The sequence below is a fragment of the Convolutriloba macropyga genome, chromosome 7, assembly GCF_964194025.1.
Source record: "Convolutriloba macropyga chromosome 7, txConMacr16.3, whole genome shotgun sequence".
Lineage (NCBI taxonomy): Eukaryota > Metazoa > Xenacoelomorpha > Acoela > Convolutidae > Convolutriloba > Convolutriloba macropyga.
The window spans coordinates 51,786,486-51,809,095 of NC_134474.1; positions in this window are offsets into that span (position 1 = coordinate 51,786,486).

The following is a 22,610-nucleotide window of genomic DNA, read 5'->3' on the forward strand; positions in this document are numbered from 1 at the left end:
TAAAACTTGGTGGCTTGCGCGACTGCAACTCGTTGCTCGCTTTAAAAAAAGGTTGGAAAATGTTAAGCTTCATAAAGTGAAATATATATTTGAGTAATAGGTAATAGGTCTATGAAAGAATCCATAGGATTATCTCTCGTGGAAACAAGTTCGATTTAGGTTTTAAACATTGACGAAATTTCTTTTCCTTTCCCTTTCTCTAATGTGCATCCCTCACAATCAGATGCAACAGTAGTAACAAACCTATACACCTGAGATCACTTTTTGGCTCTTTTTCCCCAAACATGTTCGATCATGCGCGCGGATGAAAAATTCTGGGCAATTATTCCCTTTTAGTTGAGGATTGTTGCCTGAATACGTAATAGACGTACCTCAACTTCATTTTGAAATAGAGAGATACCTTTTTTATGGTTTAATTACTCAAATTCCGTGGTTATCTTGTCTCTTGATAGTTAATTATTGACTCAGAGGAAACAAAAAACATAATAACCATACCGACAGACAGCTTGGAACTAATATTTTCCGTAAGTTGTAAAAATGAAACAAACTAAAAAAAATGTTAAATTAATGAAGCAAGGTTAAGAACAAACAATAAACTTTTTATAACAAACATCTAATAAAAATTTAAGACACAACATTGTTTTAAGTCATTGTTTTAAGTTTTATAAATGTACCCGTTTAAAACTGCTTCTCCGTCAGCACCTTCTTCAAAATTTATTTGTATTGTCTGGACATCTGGATATTAAAAATAGAATGCACGATTAGAAAAGGAAGTCATTGTAATCCCCTGTTAGAGCTGTTATTGTCGCAAGACGCTCCTGCGCGGAGCAGTCGCAGGTTGTTGTATCTCCTCGTCAATACTTCTTGAGACCCCAACCGGGGTGGAGTTGGGCAGCTATCCCCTTTAAAAAGCTGTTATTGTCACAAGAAGCTCCTGCGCGGAGCAGTCGCAGGTTGTTGTATCTCCTCGTCAATAATTCTTGAGACCCCAACCGGGGTGGAGTTGGGCAGCTATCCCCTATAAAAGCTGTTATTGTCACAAGAAGCTCCTGCGCGGAGCCGTCGCAGGTTGTTGTATCTCCTCGTCAATACTTCTTGAGACCCCAACCGGGGTGGAGTTGGGCAGCTATCCCCTATAAAAGCTGTTATTGTAACAAGAAGCTCCTGCGCGGAGCAGTCGCAGTTTGTTGTATCTCCTCGTCAATACTTCTCGAGACTCCCAACCGGGGTGGAGTTGGGAAGCATCGTCAATATTTAACGCTTGCTGGACAAGCGTTGCTTCTTTGCAGGCGGCTCTTCCTCTGCTTCGAAATCGATATATGGACATCTTGAGAGCGGCTTTTCTTTTGGAGCTGCATCAAAATCAAATATTTCCCCCTCATCGGACTCAATTTGAGAAGTTTTCCAGAACCCAGGATCAGGTGGTGAAAAGGTTTTTTCAATCTCAGTTTCAAGTTGTTCAGTTAAATCTCTGGTGGTTGCACATTCACTGATCTCAATATAGGACTTTAGAGGTTTTTCCAAGGGCTGTTTCCGCTTGTGACCAATTTTGTAGTGTCCATACGCGTATGAGCTTATACCGTCACTCAGATAATAACGTTGATCATCAAATGCGCTCATAGCAATTTTGTTAGACTCTGTTATGTTGAGTGTGTGCTTGTCACTAGTTATAGATGTTACTAGTTTTCTCAATGGTGATTTTGATTTGAGCCCATCTTTAAACTTATTATGATGAAGTGTTTTTTTCACATGTTTGCTCACACCCTTGGCACTTTGTTTGACTTTCTGCAAAGTTTTTACAGAGTAAGCTTTTGGTTTCAGAAAAACTGCTTCGATCACAATGTAACCATTCAGCTCATCTGATAATTTAAGTGGCTTTTTTGTTCAATTCACTATGTAAGTGATGATCCTTGGGGTAATCACTCAAATCAAGTACGTGTTTCAACTTTTTAAGATCTTCGTATATGTCATCCGTCTCAATTTCATAAAAGAGAGAATCGGTGTCACGAGACATCACTCGAGCTTTTTTGTCAAACAAAGGCCCCATTTTTTCATAATGAAACCTGTACAGGTGTAGTTTCGACAGATCCAAAATAGCAGCACCCAGATAAGTTGGTTTATTCCACCTGATCTTTTTCTGGCTAAGAGTGATCCCAACAAGGTTCGCTCGAAATATAGTGAACTTCTCAAAATTGTGTTTGTTGCAAAAAAATTTTGCTTTCTCCTCATTTTCAACGAATACCATCTGGTAACGACATCTCAAATTTTCCATCGTTTTTCCGAAGCATGAATTGTTCAACAGTTTGAAAAAGTTCTTTTCAAAGGTGCTGATACCGGGTTGTTGTCGCAACTTTGTATTCTGCTCAATATAGCACTTCATAAAGTCACTCTGGTTGAACTTCAGAGTTTTATGTAGTCTGGTTACTTGGAGCCCCTGTTGACAATAAAATTTCAGAACTGAATAATGACAAGCTTAATTCTGCTTTGACTGAAGCGTTTCCAGAAGCTTTGGGATACGACTGGTCTTGTTTCCCAATTCTACTTGATACTGAGAAAGCATCTCAGCATAGATTTTTAACTTCTCAGCAGCCAGAGGGAAATCATTGTGACAGTCATGTAAGTTGCTAGGATAATTCAGAACAACCATTACAAAGTACCCAACATCACTTTCGTCAGATGTTTGCATCATCTTGTCCATGGTGATGTCTGACCAGTCAAATCCACCGGTTGGCAGTTTTTTCATCAATGTTCCACCGTATAAGTTAACGACATCCAGAAAAAGTCCATACGTAATTGGTTTTCCTTCATCAAAGTCATGCAAGTATTTGTTGTTAGCTTTCATATACCGTTTTTCACCAATTCCATTCAATCCTCCACGGATGGCTCTCTCACAAAACAACAGCATATCTATATCAGAGAGCAAGTCCAATTTCACTTTAGTTGTTTTCAGCATTGCATCCCATGAAATATTCGGTGCACTATAGTAATGACAGGGGTCTAATCCATATACTTGATCAAATAGTCTCCTGCATTTTTCAAAATCGTCAACCAGAAGAATGACATCAGTTTTGAGATACAACATCAGATAATCACCCAAATTCTTGCATCCAAGCAAATTTCAAACTTTGCAAATTCCAAGCAAGCAAATTCCAAACAAGTTCCAAGCATGCTGAACATCCTCCTCAGAATCATCAATTTGACCAGACAGTGAATTAATCCACTGATCATCATAACGAGGCAACGACTTTTCAGAGAGTTTCTCAAAGCTATCGAGGAACGAATATGGGAAAATTCCTTTCTTTTGCAAAATGTCGTCATGTTTTGGGAAGTGTTTAGATAATTGACAATAGTCCTTTGTTTCGAGTGTTGTAACCAACGTTTCAAGACTCCCAGATAAAAACCGATAGCTGTCAAGGAAACGAAATTCTTCATATAGTAGCTTGTCGTATTTGCTTTTACCAACAGGAACAAAGAACGAGAATGAGATGTATGTCTCACTGTTGCAGGGAATGACTGTCAATTTTTCTTCCGAGCGGATTTCAATGTATTTCAGAAGATGATGTGCGTCATATTTACTTAGGTTGTGGAAGAAAATAGGCGTAAAAGTCTGCGTACGAAGCTTAAGATTACAGCTGTTGTGTGCAACTCCGTAGATTTCACCAGTAAAGTGATCATGATGGATTATTTTTTCGTCGTTCAAACACATCTGACAAATAACACATCTTGTACCCTGATCAATCATTTGCTTGCGCTCTTCATCAATTATTATGAGACGTCTATGCTTCCGTTTTTTCACAGAGATGGATTTAGCGTTCTCTCTGAGCTACTTAAAAAACTCTTCGATGCATTTCTCACATTCTAAACCATAATAATCACTTCCACCTTTTTTATCAACAGCACAGAAACCTATTGCGCAAGGGATCTGAGTTTCTTTATTCAAGGTGTAGCTATTGTCAGGATGTTGACGACAAGTGTCATGCTTAAAGCTGACAGCCTCTGTGTCGGCCTAAATCACTAAGGGAACTGAAAACGTTTTATGCCAGTTTGTAAATTCATTTTTTGAGTCTTCCGTTGGCATAGTAATATGAACAGCTTTATGCTCCCCACATAAAACCAAATTTTTTTCCAGTGCCGTTGAATTCCAAAATCCGTGAAGGCAACATTCGCAGTACTTATACCGGTTATGATTACTTTTTCCAAACTGCCGAGCCATGAAAGCGTGAAAATTTGTTATCAAGCAGTAATGACTAGTAAGTCCATCAGTCAGCAGCAACAAAAGAATAACTTTATGTGTACCCTTTCTGGACAAGTAAAGCGGCAAAATTTTGTTTTTCTCGAAACCAAAAACATTAATTCCAATATTGTTTTGTTTCTAAAACTTCGGAACATCTGTTAAGGACATCGGGAACTCGATATTATCAAAATTCAGTTTGTGCAAATTTGGCTTGTATTTGTTTTGCCGATTTTTGTTCTCCTTCTGTGGAAACAGTGCTGCAAGGACTGAATATGCAAAACATTTGTTATCATTGTTTCGTACATATAGGAGAAAATGGTTTCCAACTAAAGCGGATGTTGTAGCAATGTAACTGCTTCCTCTGATAGGTTTAAAATTGTTAATGTTGATATCCAACTGATCAATTTTCTGAACAACAAATCCGCTTCCACCGGTAGAAAAAATTTGGATTGAATTGTTCATTTGATCAACCATTTCAAAAATTTCATCATCTGATAGTTCTGTTGTTAGAACTTTCGACTTTGTGTTTGCATGACAGCCGACTTTGGTATCATCTGTTGGTTTCAACATTTGTACAAAAACAGAGAACTGAATTTTCAAAGGTCCTAGCATTGCTATTTTGTTTCTCACGAACAATTTAAGCTCTTCGAGATGCTCCGTAACAAAGGTGAACACATCAATTTGGTTGTCCGCTTGTACCCTGAACGACTGGAAAAATTTTCCGATTGCATGTTTTGTTTCCTGACGCTCAATCTTGCTTTTAATTTTCTCTGGAACCTCTGTGTGAGTACCATGAGTGTCTTCTTCATGTCTAGCACACGATGAAGTGTCGCCATAAATTTGTGGACAATGCTTGCACTTCGAGTACCTCAGACATTCATTAACTCTTTTCAAATGACGAATTACATTTCTGCTCTCTTTAAATTTTTGACCACAAACTCCGCACTCATAGTCTGCTGATTTTTCATATTTTGTGTTATGCTCCTTCTCCATATGTAGCAATAGCTTCTCTTTCGTGCTGTACTTCTTCGAGCACTCGTCACAGTTGAAAGTCTTCGTCTAAAACAGAAAAGAAGGTATATAAATTTTTACTGTATGTAAATATAAAATTACTACATAAACTTTAGTGATGAACATTTTGAAGAGCACTTTTTTAAGACTCAACCACGGATCAAATTTATTGGACTACATTAGGCAAGCAATTTTTTTATGTTGAATATTTTAATTTTATGACTTGTTTTTCGATGCTGAAAATTGGGAAAAATTTTAAAACTTAGTCACTAAACCAATTCACGTACAAGTCCTAAAAGATAATACCTATGAAATCATTGGTTTAAGGCATCTTGACCTCGCATAAGTAATCATGTAAAAAAAGGTTGATGTATTTGATAAACAAGAATCCAAAACCAAAAAAACGGCTAGAATGTTTTTGAACAACAACCAGTCATTTAAGAAAAAGTTTGTATATGAAGTTGTTTTATTTTAAGTTTTGTTATCTTCAAACTTTTAGTGAACAAAAACTTGGCATTCGTCAAACAGTTATTTTTTCCTAAAATTAAAAGCTCACTAAATTAATTTTTTTCTGGTTCCATCCTTTGGCACATGTGCAACTGGTTTTTACGAAAAAAAATTATTGACTTACACTGCTAATTTGATCGAACATTTGTGCGTATGAAAATTTTGTTCTGAAAATCAAGCTAGTTGACTGAAATCTAAGCGACTGGTTGGCAGTTGTTGAATGATTTAAAATGACTTTTCTTTCTGAAAATTGGTTTTTATAGTTTTGTTTCTTTGCTAAACTTGAGGTTCAGTCAATAAACTACATGTACCAAATTGTTTTCTTTTTGGTTACGTGTAAGCTTTGTCGAAAAAACAAAAACTTTCACTTTTTTATATATAAATTTCAAAAGATTTGCACGTGACTGGGCTTAAGCTGATGAAACAAGATGATTTCATAACAATGGGTAGTCCTCCATTTTTTTCAAAATTAATTGCGTTGTTTTATAATAAGGATCAAAACAAGTTGGCAACTTCCCAGCACTTACAAGAGCTAGTGTAAAAGATTAAACTTACTTCTTTAAGACTGATGTTGAGTCGGTTTTAAATTTTTACAAATCAAAAATAATTCAACTGGAAAGTAAACAAGCAACTGATTTGTAGTTAATGAACGCTTTAAAGTGAAAATATTTATGGATTGTTTTTTATAGTACTCTTTATGTGTTCTGAAAATTGTTGTTGTGAAACATTGTGTATCTTCAGGATGATGTATTTGTTGAAATTATATATATTTGTGCCGACCAGTGAACCCAAAAAATGAGCTTTCTTTGCACCTTTTTTTTGCTTCTGACTGAGATTAAAAATTTAATTTTTTTATGGATGATTTGGTTACTTTAAAATTTACCTGATTTTTTTTGCCTGATTTTTTTTGCAACTGAACTCCAAAAATCGTTTGGCAAATCAATTACGGTTATTCATATAATTTAGCAATCAAATATGACAGAATCAAATTGTTGACAATTAAGGTTGCTTTGAAACTTGTTAGTACTTACAAAAAAGTCAATAAAAAGTTTGATAAAGGCAATTTATAGGTGCAATATGACAAAAAAATATTCAATAAATTTCAACATTGATCACTGATGCAGTTTGGCCTAGGTGCTTGAAACCAATTCTCTCACCAATCAACTGAGAATGCATGCATTTGTGGTTGAGTAGCACAATTAATTCAACAGTCAATTAAAAGTTAAGATTTTCTGTGAGCCAGTCACGTTTTTCTTTGAAATATTCCTCATAGAACATTAATTTATTATCGCGCCATGCAAAAAAAGGTGGCTCACTTTTTGTTTTACATTTTATAGCTAACATCGGCACAAACCAAACACATTAAAAAATCTGGATTTCCATATAGTTGTTTTCCATTTTAAAGAAAAGGAAGGTTTTGCTTCGTCTGGTATGTTTATAAGAAACTTCGAGTAGGGTAAAAAAAGAGCTCTAAAGATTCTTGAAGAACAAATAAGCTTGATATAATTGATTTCTGGCTTGTAGTTTTCTGATTTGTGAACTAATTTTTTTCTAGATGAAAACTTTTGAGAAAACTGGTATTTTAGTTTAACGCATAGCATATTGTCCCTTGCTGATCTTTGTCTTACCAATTAACAATCTGCTTTTGTTTCGTTTATTTTGTGTTTAACAATTTTTTGACAATGCTGATCCAGCACACAGATCAATAAAATGAATCTTTAACCTCAGATAACTCAAGGGCATTTGTCCACGTTTTTGGAATGTTTATGGACAATATTATTTATGTTGTAAAGCACTAACGGAATTTAGTCAAAAAGTTCTGATGCAATTAAAATTTGTAAACCTCCAACGATGCCTAAATAGGACTATTAGGGAGTTTAGAGTGCTTTTTGAAACCCTTGTTTTGATCAAGTAGGATGACATATAGCCTGTAAAATAGGTTTAAGCGAGAAAAATTTGCTATCAGTGAGGAAATTTGATTAAATTACATAGATTTATTTCGTTATTTCCTGTATATATATATCATGTAAAATTTTTTTTGGTGTCAGTCCATTTTTTGCCCAAACAAAAAGCTTTTGGAGAATTTTTGGCATTTTAATTTTTAAACTTAATTTTTAAAACAGCGTAAATTTTTACCTAAGGAAAAATTTGTTATAAGCTTTTTTGAATTACTCGTACACACAATTAAAAAGTTCAGTTGACTTTGATTACTCATATTCATTTTGTAGGTGCAAAAATGATGTTTTTAAAGTAGTTTTGTGTTAATTTTTTCTAATGGAAAAACTTTTCCTTAAGAAAATTGTCTCTAGGACTTGTACATTAAGATGGAAGAAATGATGTACAATTGACCTTTGATGACTCATATATATGTTGTGAGAGCAAAATTGATGTTTTTTAAAGTAGTTTTGTGTTAGTTTTCACTAATGGAACAACTTTTCCTTAAAAAATTTTTCTCTAGGACTTGTACGTTTAGAGGAAGAAAATGATGTACAATTGACCTTTGATGACTCATATATATGTTGTGTGAGCAAAATTGATGTTTTTAAAGAAGTTTTGCGTTAGTTTTCACTAATGGAACAACTTTTCCTTAAGAAATTTTTCTCTAGGACTTGTACATTAAGAGGACAAAAATGATGTACAATTGACCTTTGATGACTCATAAATATGTTGTGTGAGCAAAATTGATGTTTTTTAAAGTAGTTTTGTGTTAGTTTTCACAAATGGAACAACTTTTCCTTAAAAAATTTTTCTCTAGGACTTGTACATTAGGAGGAAAAAAATGATGTACAATTGACCTTTGATGACTCATATATATGTTGTGTGAGCAAAATTGATGTTTTTTAAAGTAGTTTTGTGTTAGTTTTCACTAATGGAACAACTTTTCCTCAAGAAATTTTTCTCTAGGACTTGTACATTAAGAGTAAAAAAATGATGTACGATTGAACTTTGATGACTCATATATATGTTTTGTGAGCAAAACTGATGTTTTTTAAAGTAGTTTTGTGTTAGTTTTCACTAACGGAACAACTTTTCCTTAAGAAATTTTTCTCTAGGACTTGTACATTAAGAGGAAAAAAATGATGTACAATTGACCTTTGATGACTCATATATATGTTGTGTGAGCAAAATTGATGTTTTTTAAAGCAGTTTTGTGTTAGTTTTTACTAATGGAACAACTTTTCCTCAAGAAATTTTTCTCTAGAACTTGTACATTAAGAGGAAGAAGATGATGTACGATTGATATTTGATGACTCATATATATGTTTTGTGAGCAAAACTGATGTTTTTTTTAAAATAGTTTTGTGTTAGTTTTCACTAATGGAACAACTTTTCCTTAAGAAATTTTTCTCTAGTACTTGTACATTAAGAGGAAAAAAATGATGTACAATTGACCTTTGATGACTCATATATATGTTGTGTGAGCAAAATTGATGTTTTTTAAAGTAGTTTTGTTTAAGTTTTCACTAATGGAACAACTTTTCCTTAAACAATTTTTCTCTAGGACTTGTACATTTAGAGGAAAAAAAATGATGTACAATTGACCTTTGATGACTCATATATATGTTGTGTGAGCAAAATTGATGTTTTTCAAAGTAGTTTCGCGTTAGTTTTCACTAATGGAACAACTTTTCCTTAAGAAATTCTTCTCTAGGAATTGTACATTAAGAGGGAAAAAATGATGTACAACTGACCTTTGATGACTCATATATATGTTGTGTGAGCAAAATTGATGTTTTTTAAAGTAGTTTTGTGTTAGTTTTCACTAATGGAACAACTTTTCCTTAAGAATTTTTTCTCTAGGACTTGTACATTAAGAGGGAAAAAATGATGTACGATTGAACTTTGATGACTCATATATATGTTTTGTGAGGAAACCTGATGTTTTTTTAAAGTAGTTTTGTGTTAGTTTTCACTAATGGAACAACTTTTCCTTAAGAAATTTTTCTCTAGGACTTGTACATTTAGAGGAAAAAATTGATGTACAATTGACCTTTGAAGACTCATATATATGTTGTGTGAGCAAAATTGATGTTTTTTAAAGTAGTTTTGCGTTAGTTTTCACTAATGGAACAACTTTTCCTTAAGAAATTTTCCTCTAGGACTTGTACATTAAGAGGTAAAAAATGATGTACAATTGACCTTTGATGACTCATATATATGTTTTGTGAGCAAAACTGATGTTTTTTAAAGTAGTTTTGTGTTAGTTTTCACTAATGAAACAACTTTTCCCTAAGAAATTTTCCTCTAGGACTTGTACATTAAGAGGGAAAAAATGATGTACAATTGACCTTTGATGACTCATATATATGTTGTGTGAGCAAAATTGATGTTTTTTAAAGTAGTTTTGTGTTAGTTTTCACAAATGGAACAACTTTTCCTTAAGAAATGTTTCTCTAGGACTTGTACATTAGGAGGAAAAAAATGATGTACAATTGACCTTTGATGACTCATATATATGTTGTGTGAGCAAAATTGATGTTTTTAAAGTAGTTTTGTGTTAGTTTTCACTAATGGAACAACTTTTCCTCAAGAAATTTTTCTCTAGGACTTGTACATTAAGAGTAAAAAAATGATGTACGATTGAACTTTGATGACTCATATATATGTTTTGTGAGCAAAACTGATGTTTTTTTTAAAGTAGTTTTGTGTTAGTTTTCACTAACGGAACAACTTTTCCTTAAGAAATTTTTCTCTAGGACTTGTACATTAAGAGGAAAAAAATGATGTACAATTGACCTTTGATGACTCATATATATGTTGTGTGAGCAAAATTGATGTTTTTTTTAAAGTAGTTTTGTGTTAGTTTTCACTAACGGAACAACTTTTCCTTAAGAATTTTTTCTCTAGGACTTGTACATTAAGAGGGAAAAAATGATGTACGATTGAACTTTGATGACTCATATATATGTTTTGTGAGGAAACCTGATGTTTTTTTAAAGTAGTTTTGTGTTAGTTTTCACTAATGGAACAACTTTTCCTTAAGAAATTTTTCTCTAGGACTTGTACATTTAGAGGAAAAAATTGATGTACAATTGACCTTTGAAGACTCATATATATGTTGTGTGAGCAAAATTGATGTTTTTTAAAGTAGTTTTGCGTTAGTTTTCACTAATGGAACAACTTTTCCTTAAGAAATTTTCCTCTAGGACTTGTACATTAAGAGGTAAAAAATGATGTACAATTGACCTTTGATGACTCATATATATGTTTTGTGAGCAAAACTGATGTTTTTTAAAGTAGTTTTGTGTTAGTTTTCACTAATGAAACAACTTTTCTCTAAGAAATTTTCCTCTAGGACTTGTACATTAAGAGGGAAAAAATGATGTACAATTGACCTTTGATGACTCATATATATGTTTTGTGAGCAAAACTGATGTTTTTTAAAGTAGTTTTGTGTTAGTTTTCACTAATGAAACAACTTTTCCCTAAGAAATTTTCCTCTAGGACTTGTACATTAAGAGGGAAAAAATGATGTACAATTGACCTTTGATGACTCATATATATGTTGTGTGAGCAAAATTGATGTTTTTTAAAGTAGTTTTGTGTTAGTTTTCACAAATGGAACAACTTTTCCTTAAGAAATGTTTCTCTAGGACTTGTACATTAGGAGGAAAAAAATGATGTACAATTGACCTTTGATGACTCATATATATGTTGTGTGAGCAAAATTGATGTTTTTTAAAGTAGTTTTGTGTTAGTTTTCACTAATGGAACAACTTTTCCTCAAGAAATTTTTCTCTAGGACTTGTACATTAAGAGTAAAAAAATGATGTACGATTGAACTTTGATGACTCATATATATGTTTTGTGAGCAAAACTGATGTTTTTTTTAAAGTAGTTTTGTGTTAGTTTTCACTAACGGAACAACTTTTCCTTAAGAAATTTTTCTCTAGGACTTGTACATTAAGAGGAAAAAAATGATGTACAATTGACCTTTGATGACTCATATATATGTTGTGTGAGCAAAATTGATGTTTTTTTTAAAGTAGTTTTGTGTTAGTTTTCACTAACGGAACAACTTTTCCTTAAGAATTTTTTCTCTAGGACTTGTACATTAAGAGGGAAAAAATGATGTACGATTGAACTTTGATGACTCATATATATGTTTTGTGAGGAAACCTGATGTTTTTTTAAAGTAGTTTTGTGTTAGTTTTCACTAATGGAACAACTTTTCCTTAAGAAATTTTCCTCTAGGACTTGTACATTAAGAGGTAAAAAATGATGTACAATTGACCTTTGATGACTCATATATATGTTTTGTGAGCAAAACTGATGTTTTTTAAAGTAGTTTTGTGTTAGTTTTCACTAATGAAACAACTTTTCTCTAAGAAATTTTCCTCTAGGACTTGTACATTAAGAGGGAAAAAATGATGTACAATTGACCTTTGATGACTCATATATATGTTGTGTGAGCAAAATTGATGTTTTTTAAAGTAGTTTTGTGTTAGTTTTCACAAATGGAACAACTTTTCCTTAAGAAATGTTTCTCTAGGACTTGTACATTAGGAGGAAAAAAATGATGTACAATTGACCTTTGATGACTCATATATATGTTGTGTGAGCAAAATTGATGTTTTTTAAAGTAGTTTTGTGTTAGTTTTCACTAATGGAACAACTTTTCCTCAAGAAATTTTTCTCTAGGACTTGTACATTAAGAGTAAAAAAATGATGTACGATTGAACTTTGATGACTCATATATATGTTTTGTGAGCAAAACTGATGTTTTTTTTAAAGTAGTTTTGTGTTAGTTTTCACTAACGGAACAACTTTTCCTTAAGAAATTTTTCTCTAGGACTTGTACATTAAGAGGAAAAAAATGATGTACAATTGACCTTTGATGACTCATATATATGTTGTGTGAGCAAAATTGATGTTTTTTAAAGTAGTTTTGTGTTAGTTTTCACTAATGGAACAACTTTTCCTCAAGAAATTTTTCTCTAGTACTTGTACATTTAGAGGAAAAAAATGATGTACAATTGACCTTTGATGACTCATATATATGTTGTGTGAGCAAAATTGATGTTTTTTAAAGTAGTTTTGTGTAAGTTTTCACTAATGGAACAACTTTTCCTTAAACAATTTTTCTCTAGGACTTGTACATTTAGAGGAAAAAAAATGATGTACAATTGACCTTTGATGACTCATATATATGTTGTGTGAGCAAAATTGATGTTTTTCAAAGTAGTTTCGCGTTAGTTTTCACTAATGGAACAACTTTTCCTTAAGAAATTTTTCTCTAGGACTTGTACATTAAGAGGGAAAAAATGATGTACAATTGACCTTTGATGACTCATATATATGTTGTGTGAGCAAAATTGATGTTTTTCAAAGTAGTTTTGTGTTAGTTTTCACTAATGGAACAACTTTTCCTTAAGAATTTTTTCTCTAGGACTTGTACATTAAAAGGGAAAAAATGACGTACGATTGAACTTTGATGACTCATATATATGTTTTGTGAGGAAACCTGATGTTTTTTTAAAGTAGTTTTGTGTTAGTTTTCACTAATGGAACAACTTTTCCTTAAGAAATTTTTCTCTAGGACTTGTACATTTAGAGGAAAAAATTGATGTACAATTGACCTTTGAAGACTCATATATATGTTTTGTGAGCAAAACTGATGTTTTTTAAAGTAGTTTTGTGTTAGTTTTCACTAATGAAACAACTTTTCTCTAAGAAATTTTCCTCTAGGACTTGTACATTAAGAGGGAAAAAATGATGTACAATTGACCTTTGATGACTCATATATATGTTGTGTGAGCAAAATTGATGTTTTTTAAAGTAGTTTTGTGTTAGTTTTCACAAATGGAACAACTTTTCCTTAAGAAATTTTTCTCTAGGACTTGTACATTTAGAGGAAAAAACTGATGTACAATTGAGCTTTGATGACTCATATATATGTTGTGTGAGCAAAATTGATGTTTTTTAAAGTAGTTTTGTGTTAGTTTTCACTAATGAAACAACTTTTCCTTAAGAAATTTTCCTCTTGGACTTGTACATTAAGAGGGAAAAAATGATGTACAATTGACCTTTGATGACTCATATATATGTTGTGTGAGCAAAATTGATGTACTTTAAAGTAGTTTTGTGTTAGTTTTCACAAATGGAAGAACTTTCCCTTAAGAAATTTTTCTCTAGGACTTGTACTTTTAGAGGAAAAAATTGATGTACAATTGACCTTTGATGACTCATATATATGTTGTGTGAGCAAAATTGATGTTTTTTAAAGTAGTTTTGTGTTAGTTTTCACTAATGGAACAACTTTTCCTTAAGAAATTTTTCTCTAGGACTAGTACATTAAGAGGAAAAAAAGATGTACGATTGAACTTTGATGACTCATATATATGTTTTGTGCGCAAAACTGATGTTTTTTAAAGTACTTTTGTGTTAGTTTTCACTAATGGAACAACTTTTCCTTAAGAAATTTTTCTCTAGGACTTGTACATTAAGAGGACAAAAATGATGTACAACTGAACTTTGTTGACTCATTTAAATGTTTTGTGAGAAAAATTGATGTTTTTTAAAGTAGTTTTGTGTTAGTTTTTACTGATGGAACAACTTTTCCTCAAGAAATTTTTCTCTAGGACTTGTACATTAAGAGGAAAAAAATGATGTACAATTAACATTTGATGACTCATATATATGTTTTGTGAGCAAAACTGATGTTTTTAAAGTAGTTTTGTGTCAGTTTTCATTAATGGAGCAACTTTTCCTTAAGAAATTTTTCTCTAGGACTTGTACATTAAGAGGAAAAAATGATGTACAATTGACCTTTGAGGACACATATATATAGGTTTTGTGAGCAAAATTGATGTTTTTAAAGTAATTTTTTGTTAGTTTTCACTAATGAAACAGCTTTTCCTTAAGAGATTTTTCTCTAGGACTTGTACATTAAGATGAAAAAAATGATGTAGGACTTGTACATTAAGAGGGAAAAAATGATGTACAATTGACCTTTGATGACTCATAAATATGTTTTGTGAGCAAAACTGATGTTTTTTAAAGTAGTTTTGTGTTAGTTTTCACTAATGAAACAACTTTTCCTTAAAAGATTTTTCTGTAGGACTTGTACATTAAGAGGGAAAAAACGATGTACAATTGACCTTTGATGACTCATATATATGTTTTGTGTGCAAAACTGATGTTTTTTAAAGTAGTTTTGTGTCAGTTTTCACTAATGGAACAATTTTTACCTGAGAAACTTTTCTCTAGGACCTGTACATTAAGAGGAAAAATGGTGTTTTTTCAAATAATTTTGTGTTAGTCATTTAAAGTAGTTTTCACATTTTACATCTGATAGGTCATAAAAATTTTTTATCTGTGATGCAATCTTAAGAAATGAATATGTGTCTTATTTATTTGCTAATAGACCAATCTCAGCTCCTCGCCTCACAACACAGAGAAAAAATGCTTGCTGATGATTAAGGGATGCTGATTTTTAACTATTTTGATTTTCCAACTACCTTTTCTTGATCCGTGGATGAGTTGTATAGGTTGAAATGGTGGAGGAGCTACATGAAGATAAAAGAAGTTTTTTAACCTACTTTCCACAAGTTTTCTGTTTTGAACCGCTTCTCTTGCTTAGGGATTCTTGATACGCTCTGATGATAGACAAACAAACAAACAAAATGCTGTTCCTCTGGTTTCCAGATGTTCTCCTTTTTTGCTTTCTTACACCAAAGTTTTTACTGAGGGAGCCTTATTGCTGTTAAACAGAAGTTTTTTTCGTTGTTTTCTTCTGTGTCTTTGTATTCGCTGCAACCAAAGTGACAAGATGTTGTTACACCCAACTGTTCTTCTTGACTCCACTCGTTTTTCTGATACATCCTTAAAAATTAAAAAATGATGTTTCTATACTTTTCGGATTCCTCAAGGACTTTGTTTTGACTTCTTAGTATCCCTTCAAACTATGAATTCTTTTCAAATGATGAATTAACCTGATTAAAATTGCGGGGGTACAAATTACTGTCAACTTGTGTTCTTTCTAATCGAAGATTGTCTTCCCTGTCAAAAACCACTGATCTTTGCTGGACGACACAACAGTTGATGAGGTCAAAGTTTCAGTAGTTTATTATCTTTCAGAATGCTTTTTTTGTTCCTTTTTTACAAAAATTCTATTGAAGAATCAATTACTTCCTTTTATCATGTTCGAACTTGTTGTTTTCGGATACGAATTTCGTCAAAACGTAATACGTCTGAATCATATGGCTTTTTGTGTAATAAATGAAAGGGAAGTCTATTAACAGTCTGAGCCAGACGAGTTCGAGTTCGAGTTTGAGTCTGTGTTCTGAAAATAGCCCTTAGGTAATATTTTCATCAGAAAGTAGAACGCTTCCTACCCAGACGTTTCACATGTAGTTAAAAAACAAAATCTTCAACGTGAGACTGCATACGCAATACCAATACATAGATTATTCACATTAGACAACAAGATTTCTTCTACTGCGCAAAAGTGTTGACTGGATTTATAGCCCGCAAACGTTTGTATACAAACAATCTTCTTCTTAGGGTTTAAATATCCCTTATAAACTTATAAACTTGTGTGCTTCAAATGGAGTCAGTGTTGACTTCCAACAAAAGGATTTAGAGACTTTTTTATGTTAATAAATATAAACTAAAATACTCAACCCTGATTGGTTGAAAATATTGAAATACCTTTCCTTAAAATGTTTATCTGTTTACCCGTAGGTAACACAACACGCTACCCCTTTAGTCGTTACCAGTCATACCTGATATAATAATAAAGTATAATTCTCTCTCTCTACTCCGCTCTTGTTTTAGTATTGAGATATACGTTAGACTTTAGCATTGCGGCCGGTGCACTGTCTACTGAAGCTCAGATAGAAGAGTAACAGACTAGAGATCTAGAAATTTAGTTAGTCAGGTAAGCCTTAAGATTTGACTATATTCTTGAGACGCCATAAGACAGAAGTAGAGTAACTTCTCAAGGTAACCCTACCTCAGCACACGTCTTATCTGGTGCGAAAGTGCCGGACTATATTGAAATAACAAATTTTCATCTTTTATTCTCCATAACGGAAAAATTAACAATTGAACAAAACAATCTCTAGATCTAACAAAACAATAGTAACAATGGCCACATACATAGTTATCTACAACAAACAAATACTAACAATTTCATAACACCGTTTACAATCTCTGATGATTGTCCGCTAGAAAACCGCGAGACAATACACAAAATACTAATAAATTTGAAGAATAACTTCTTCAAAGAAACAAAACATATACAACAAATCAGTATTCATAGAAACCATCTAGCACATTATCTACCAGTGATACTACTGGGTAGAGAACAACTTAACAAACATTATATATTCACATTAACAGATGAAACAAGAAACAGGAAAACGTTTTATAATTTTCAAAATGAAACAAAATTATCAGATATGTTTAAAACATTCTTGAAACGACATGAAGATTCTCAAGACAGATCAAAAATAACAGCAATACCAAATACAACATACGAATTACTCCGAAACACAATCGGATATTTGAATGAACAACAAAGACAAATACAGTCAGTAAACGATAGACTCAGAAACGATATATTAATTTATAATAATTGGTTAACAAAAATTATTGAACTAAAAACGGAATTAAAAACAGCTACATTTGATATCTTTCAAATCATCTCAGAATTTACATTCTTATTTTGGTTAGATAATTTTGAACACATTAACGAAAAACGAATAGAGTTTGGAGAAACATTTCACGAAGAGATTGAAAATCTGAATGAAGAACTTAGACACATCTGGGACGGTGAGTACTATTCACCACACTTCAAAAGTACAATAAAAATATGTTCAGACAGTATAAATTACATACAAGGACTAGAAGATTATGTACAAATCACAGATCAAGGACAACTGGGTTCCTCATCGTTTAGCCTGTCAAAAACACTTACAACTACGTCAACACCAAAAGACGTTCAAATAAACACAAGACTGCAAGCAAAACAAAAATCAACGATAAAACCAGACAAACCACTAACCTCAAAATTGTTTGGAAACCAACAAAATGTTGTAGACGAAATATATATTTCCGATTCAGATGAAAAAGAAAAAGAAATAAAATTTGGGAATTGGATACCACCAACGGTAAATCAGAGAGTTAGGAAGAAAACTCAACAAACGATGAACCAAGACTATATTAGAAACAATACATATATAAGCTCACTAAACGAAAACAATGATAATCACAATTTACATTGGGGACAACAATATACACGATTTACATTGTACAACTATAATGATCTAAAAGACGAAATCACAGAAAAAGTAACAAATCATACAAATAAATTAATAGACAATATAGAAAACAAATTTAGACAAATAAACGAAATTATGGAAAGAAAACAAGATGAAGCATTACAATCAATGTTTAACGGATTCGAAAGAACGATAAATGACATTAATATAAAATACAATACACGAACAGAAAACAGAAATGTAGAAGACAATAATATACAAAACAAAAGACACGAAATTAGAACACGAAGATCAACCCCAAGTACTACAAATTCAAATACAACAGAAGAAAGAGAAACAACGGTAACAGAACCTCCATTGCCATTCTATAAACAATTAACATCAATGAGTATAAACGAAGAACCACAAATTGAACAAAGCATAAGTAGTGGTTCAGTACCAACGACAATAAGACCATTTGATGGCACAGATCCAGCATATATTGTCGAAGAATATCTAAACACTATAGTGGCAGCAATGATATTTAGCAGTGGCATAGAACCAGTAAACAAACCAGGACACCACCAATGGAAAGTAAAAAGAGCAGCCTTAATATTACACACACTACAAGGTCCAGCTCAAAAATGGTATTCAACTCTTCCGAGTGAAACAAAATTGGATTGGGAAACATTTTGCAAAGAATTCTCAGATATGTTCGACTCAGAAAAATCAAAACAACAAGCAAAAATAGTTTTACAACAATTACAAAAACATACAAACGAATCATTACGGTCACTTGCATATTCACTATATACAGAAGATTATAGATATAGTGTAATGAATCAAATATTCATACATTCATAAGATGTTTGGATAATGAACTAAAAACGGCAGCCTTGAAAAAACATGCAAACCATAAACAAACACCAATAGAACCAGAAATGCCATTCAAAGCACTAGTTGACAAAATAGATCAAATGGACTTAACAAGAACAATAACGAATAATCATAAACGATTATATGAAATTAACCAAACTACAAATAACATTAATGACGACTTAAAACAAATGAACATAGCTTGTAATAATATAAACGACCTGAATCAAAACGACTTGGAACAATTTGAAGGAACGATCTGTAACGTTCTAAATGGAATAAATAACACATACGATAGAAAAAATTTTAAAGGAAGACCAAAATTTGCACTATTTTGCGGTTACTGTAGTTCACACGGTCACACAAAAGGCCCATGCTTTAAAAGACCAAGACGAGAAAGCATACCAAGACCAAAAGAAAAATCATTTTATGGTCACATGAGAAATAATCAAAATTTACCGAATAGGAAAATCGACTCTAACAATGTCAAGGGAAGACAACTACCATCAACATCACCAGTGTACAACAGCTCAAGAAGCTGAACGCCATATAGGCCACAATCAAGAAAAAACTACAATAATATGTCAAATTATCAAAGAAACAGTGACTCGAATAACAAATATAACAATAGAAATACAAGTTACAATAGAAACAATTTCAATAGAAATAGAACAAACAGCTACAACAGAAACAAAAATTATAATAGATATAACAATAGTAGATCAAGCTCAAGATACACAAATCGCAGTCAATCAAGACACCAATCACCGTATAACAGAAATAATAATAATAGTAATAATAATTATAACAGACAAAGATTTGATAGCAGAGATTCAAATAGAACTGATAGATACAGACAAAGATCAAAGAGCAATAACAGACATTATTCAAACAATAACAATAGAAATGATAGAAGAAATTCGTCACATCGAGAACAAAATAACAGACATCAATCAAAAGACGGAAGAACAGATGGAAACAAATATAACAATAATAACAATAAAGGCAGAATAAATAATATAGGGACAGATAGACAAAACGAAGATCCACCTGGCATTGATGAATACGAATACACATCCGAATCATCAAACGAAGATCAAGAAATACTTGACAAATTTTACAACGCGAACGAAGAGACATGCAATACTATAGTGAATGCACTAGAAAGTAACCCAACATGGATACTACCAATGTATCAGTGAAACAAATTCGAACAAGACTTTACAAAGCAAAAACCAGTATTGGAAATTGATTTTCTACTGGACTCTGGAGCAACATTAAACCTCTTAAACGAAGACACCTGGAATGAAACAAAATACAACAACTCTGATATACATCTCGAACGAGCAAACAAAACACTAACAGCAGCAAATAATACAACCATAGAAACATTTGGAACAATATTATTAAATCTAACACCAGATAGAATATCAAAAAACAGAAATAAAATACAACACAACTTTAACATTCATTTTTATGTTACTCAATGTAATCACAACATACTTGGAACACCATTCTTCAAGGAATTTATAGAAACAATAAATGTAAATACGAACAAATTAACAATAAACACTAACACAATTCTAGATAATGACATTACATTCTTCATGAACAGTACAAAAGGATACCCCTACTACTCTAGACTATATCCGATTTATAACAAAGAATCAATCTATCTCGAAAAAAAACAACATAGATGCATAACATTTCCGATACCCATCTTCAGACAAATGGAAAAGTCAAACGGAAAAGCAATTTATAGTTCAAACTACTATTTCGAACCAATTAACAAGTATCACAATCATTCACGGATGTAAAATTAACAATCATTCACGGATATAAAAGATCTTACAACAGAAAAAGAACACTTCATGGACATATTCTTAGTCAATAAAAATCAACACAAAATAACAATTAATGAAGGCTTAATTGGTTTTATGTATCAAAACATTACGTTCAAAAAACAGAACGAACAAATGTATCAGACTAATTCCATAGACTTATTTACAGCATTATATCACTTAACATATGAAAATGAAAACGATATCAACGAAATACTAAACATACAAGACAATGAAACAATTGAACAAGTAGCAACATTCGAAAGAAAACCAAATTTCAAATGCAAATTTAACATTAATAAGTACACAAAATCAGAAAAAGAATTCATTCAAATGTTCGATTTTCAACATTCACACTTAACTCAAAACGAATTTGAAAAAGTAGTAACAATCATATTTAATTAGATACAAGTCTACGCAACGACAAAAATTGACGTTGGAAAAACAAAAGTGAAGCTGAATCTACCTATAAAGAAAGATGCAATTTTCAAGAAACAAAGAATAAGCAAAGTACCAATACACTTAAGAGAACGAATCCAGAAATTACTGGACGTACTAAAAAAATACGACATAATTGCACCAGTGAACAAAGAACAACTATCTACAGGAAATACATTTACAAATCCAGTAATTATATTACGAAAAGGAGAATCATTGAAAATAGTATTAGATGCACGATACTTAAATAGCATGATTGATGAATCAAAGTGTAATTGGCCGATCGAACCTGTTGACGTCGCACTTACACGCATAAATGGAACAATATTCACAACAGCTGATCTAAATAGCGCATACAGCCAAATACCACTAGACGAAGAATCAATGAGATACACTCACTTTACAATTGGCAATGAACAATATTGCTTTAAATATTTATTTTACGGAATATCAATCGGAACCACAGCATTTGCATCAATATTAACACACTTTCTTTATCGATTAATTCGTAAAGGAACCGTAATTACATACGTTGACGATATATTCATTCAAACAAACTCATACGAACAAATGTACGAAACCCTCATTGAATATCATAAAGTACTCCTAAAAGAGAACCTCAAAGCAGCGCCTGATAAAACATACTTTATGTTGAAAAAAGTCAAATTTCTTGGACATATAATTGAAGATAAAAAAGTGAAACCACTGACATCAAGAATTGACGGTTTTCAGAAACTAGAACCCCCAAAAAGTATGAAGGCATTACAAAGATACTTAGGAACAATTATTTTTCTTGCAAAATACGTATATGGCATGCAGCCAATATTACAACAATTCTACAATCTTTTACACAAAGAAACTGATTTCAAACTGACACAAGAACATCAAAAAATTTTTGAACAGATGAAAAAAACAATAACACACAAGTTAGAACTAACGATGCCAGACACTACAAAACCATTTTACATCATAACAGATGCATCGAATACAGGCATTGGAGCAGCATTGCTACAACAACACCCAACTGAAAAGAAAATTAAATTAGTATCAGCAAATTCTAGATTGTTCACACCTATAGAAATGCGACTATCTACATTAATCAAAGAATGCTCTGCAATCATTTTCGCATTAACAGAGTACGAATTCCTCTTAACAGGCTCAAATCACTCAATAGTATTATTTACAGACCATAACCCAATTATCTATCTATTTACTCAAAAGAACAAACCAAACCATAGAGTTTATAGATTTCAATTAATATTAATGAAATTTCCAAACCTACACATAATTTGGACAGAAGGAAAAAACCTAGCCCTCCCTGACCTTCTCAGCAGAACAATAGACGAAGATAATTTTACTAAAACACGCGACATAACAGTAGAACTACCAGAAAACATAAAATTCTTCCTTGCGGAGACACCATTTGAAAATAACCTAGGATGCAAATATAGCATATGCAATAATAAAAACGACGATAATACAGATAGAACACATTAA